The 4005-nt window shown below is 40.9% G+C and overlaps 1 pseudogene; it reads right to left on the bottom strand.

Moving 5' to 3' along the window:
• Nucleotides 1–2116: 2116 nt before the first annotated feature.
• LOC138986431 (endogenous retrovirus group K member 25 Env polyprotein-like) lies at nucleotides 2117–4005 on the bottom strand (annotated as a pseudogene).

Genomic DNA, 4005 nt, shown 5'->3' with positions numbered 1-4005 from the left:
CTTGCATCTCCTGGATTGGCAGGTGGGTTCTTTACCACTAGCACCACCTGGGAAGCCCTCAATGGTAATGGGAGACATGGCTGTGGGAGAATGGTCAGAAATGCTGGTTTGGAAGATGGAGGAAGGGTATCATGAGCCAAAAACTACAGACGACCTCTAGAATCTAGAAAAGGCAAGGAAATGGTTTCTCTCCTAGAATCTCCAGAAAGGAATGCAGCTCTGCTGACACCTCTATTTTAGCTCAGGGAGACCTGTGTCAAGACCTACAATCACCAGAACTGTAAGATAATAAACTTGCATTGTTTAAGCCAGTAAGCCTGTGATAATTTATTACAGCAGTAATAGAAAATTATGCATGGCCAGAGATAACTGACACAAGAGAAAAAAGTTAACAGATTTTTCTCTCTCTTCTGGTCTAAATAATCCTTTTTATATAATTCAGTCTGTATTATAGAATATTCAGTCAATTTAAATTTCACCTCCCCCTTAAGGCTGCTTTCCTGTTCCCCCTTTCCCCTAGATGTGGTTGGATGGGGAAGCTTGTGACCCTTCTAGTGTTAGGAGCAGTTGGGGCCCATTTTTGTAGGGCTACTCTGGTTTCTAGATGGGTATTACTGTGAGGTTGTGTTTGCTACACTTCTGGAACTGGCTGCCTTTCACATGCATGGCTCAAATCCATGGCTTGTACATCTTGTGATCTGTCGTCTCATTCCAGGTAACCATCTCTCCTTGCTTTCTGGGCCCCACTTTGATTTTCTTTGGCTTTTTAAACCCTTCAAGGTTTGACTCACTTTTCTGTTCGTCCACTCCCTCAATGGCCTTCACTATATTGCTCAGATACTAGGCTCCCTTCTCCTCCACAGAGACCCTTCATGGAAAGTTCCCTAGTAGATTCTCAAGCTTCACTTTGGTTCTTCCATGAAGCCTCTGGAAACTTTCAGATCCATTCCATGTATGGAAAGTTGGGGGACACACAAGAGAGTCACAACAGGACCACTTTCCACAATGTTGTCCCTCCTTACATGCCTGTCATCTCAGGAGTTCCCAATTAGGATCACACACACCCCAAACCACTCATCTTTCAACTTTTCTCTGAGATGATGTACCAGACCTCTCCACTGCAGGATTCAATCCAGAGCAAGGAAGCCAAGGCACATCTTCTCATGCTTTCCTTCCTCTTCTCCTTCTTCTTCTCTATATCCCCCCAAGATGGAAGGAGAGGACTCATTCTTTCTATCTGAGAGGAATTCCCAATGCATTCCAGACTCCTCCTAAATAAAGAGGTATTTTCCTTGCCCCAAATCACTGGGTTTATAATGGCAAATGGGATGCAGGGAGAAAAACTGTGTTGCTAATGATTTAAGTTCAAAAAATGTGTTTCTTCTTTCATGTCTATTATATGCCAGGCACTAAGCTAGGTACTACGATGTGAAGTATAGCATCATTCATGAAGATATTTCTGTTTAGAGAAGACTGCGGAGTGTGTGCACGTGTGTGCATTTGCATGTGACTATGAAAGAAAATATGAATGAAATTTTGTCCAGTGTGACAGAAGATTATTTACACTATGTTTTGGGGCAGATTAAAGAACATGAGAGATTTTATTAGAATGGCATGTAAAACTGGGTTATGAGTCACTTAAATTTGCAAAAAAATATATATATATTTATGAATAGAGTACTGTGGTCAATGTTGGGGATTTTCTCCCCGGGACTTGGAAATGATGAACCTGAAAGAATGACACTCGGACAGTCTCTTGCAAGGACTGACAAGTTTATTTCTGCAGTCAAGCCTTTTTATAGAAGCAGGAATGAAGAGCTTAGAGTATATAGCCAGCAGAGCGCCTATGGGGTTAACACCTAATTGGTAAAAATATTTCAAGGACAGCATGCTCTAAGTGACCCATGTGCTTATCCCATAACCCATTTTCTCAAGCAACATCCTTAATATTTATTATTAAATCTTGGCACCGGACATAACCAAAGGCAGGAGATGTTTTTCTGCCCGCAGCACACAAAGCCGGGGTACTTCTGGCCCTTCGCCATTTTCCCAAGGACTTCCTCCAACCGGCTATTTTGTACTGCGCTTCCCAACATATCCTCCTTTTGTTTTTAATTTAAGCATGGCAGCTGCTAGTTAGACTCCGTTGTGGGAGGCATGGAGTCTTGAGTAGAGATATCTATATCCTATAAGCAATGACAGAAAAAGCGAGATGATTAATAACATATATAAAAATGTTGTTTCCTGAAAACCAAGTTCTAGGGTCTAGAGATGATAGGGTTTTGGTTAAAGTATCATAAAATTGAGTGCTGTACAATTCCTTAAGTACCTTAACTTGAAAATTAGCAACTTGTTGTTTCAACAAATTGATGTCTAAACTTGAGTTATCTGTGAGATACTGCAAATGCACTTTAACTTTATCCCAAGGATAATCAGTGCTATTATAGAGCATGTTAGACAAAAAGAAGCAAAATTCCAGTGACAACGTATACGTGTTTGGAAAGTCAGTTGCTGCACTTGATCTCCTAAGTGGATAACCACAGTTTGTAACTCATTAATTCATGTTTGTAATTGCTGATCTATTTGAGCTTGTCGAGTCCAAAGATCATGAGAGTCTTTGTGCCAAGCAATGATAAAATCATGATTTTGTATAGAATTATGTAAAGCCATACTAGACAAAGTTCCTACAGTCACAAAAAAATAAGGCTTAAGATGCCTGCAATAATCCACCCAATGATGCGCTTAGATCGCCTAAGTCCAGTTTTCAATAATACAGAAAGAAATACAGAATCAGTCCAAGGTTCAGTTAAGTTTACGGAAAGCCATAACTCAGATCTTTGTTTAACTAGCACAATGCTAGCATTGTGATATGAAATGGTGTGATTAAGGCAGGTATACAATGCACATGCAGTACAATTGACAATCTTGGTCGATAAGTCAATATCAAAATGCCCTACAATAAACAAATACGGAAGGTGAATACATGATTGAATATAGCCAGTACTATTGTATAGGAAGGTATAATTAGAAGGATGAAACATACCCATAGTCCCATAAACACTAGAGAAGTACTCTAAGGCTACTGGAATTTTCCAAATGTGCCATTGCTCTGGCCCCACAATGGGGACGATAATCCTGGGGTGTGGGGGTGATAAGCCCCCGTTATACCAATTCAGCAATATGTCCTTATCAGTCCAGAAACTTGTCTTAGATTTATGAAAGCCTCCAATGCTTGATCTATTAAACCAGGAGCAGTTATGATGTTCCTCCTGCTCTTCAGAACAGTTTACAAACAGCCCATGAGGTCCCCAGTCAACAAATTTAAATGTATGATTAGTATGATTTTGCTGAATTATAGAAACTTTCCCAAATTGGCCTCGACAGTCAGACCAATGTAACGGTTGTATCTCCTGTTTTCTTCTCCAAGATACAGTATGACATGAAGGTTCCTCTGGTTGAAAAAGCGAGTTCGAATAGTTGGCTATCTGGCCTGGATAATGTCGCTTGGAGCCATTAAGTAAGAAAGATGCTGTAGCGAACATTCCCAGATGCAAAGCAGTCCCATTGTTGGCAGAGTATGCCCACCACTGTGGGAGGATAGTCATGCAAAGGGGATGAGATCCGAAACAGATAGGCAAGGTTTTGAATCCCACGGAAATGTTGATTGGCTTTCCCTCATCTTCTTCATGAATTGGTAGCTTTATGGACCAGGGACTTGGAAAATGCACGCTATCATTAGTAAAGATCATAGGGGCTTTATCTACCCAATCCACTATGGAGAGAAGTGGTGGGTTGGGTATGTATGCCCAATAAACATATTTTGCACTTACCCCAGAGGAACAGGAAAGAACAGCTAACATTGCCAGAAATAGCTTATCTGGAGTCACAGGAGTTTCAGTACTCTTCAGTGTCTGCTCAGCCTGACGAGTCATGTTTTTCACTTGAGCCCATGTCGGGTAAGGATTCAGATAATGGCGTCTCCTCATTGATTCCTCCAGGGTCATT

The sequence above is a fragment of the Bos mutus genome, chromosome X (assembly GCF_027580195.1).
Source record: "Bos mutus isolate GX-2022 chromosome X, NWIPB_WYAK_1.1, whole genome shotgun sequence".
Classification (NCBI taxonomy): Eukaryota; Metazoa; Chordata; class Mammalia; order Artiodactyla; family Bovidae; genus Bos; species Bos mutus.
Note: the sequence above shows the minus strand (reverse complement) of the source record. Positions and strands in the feature narration are given on the sequence as shown.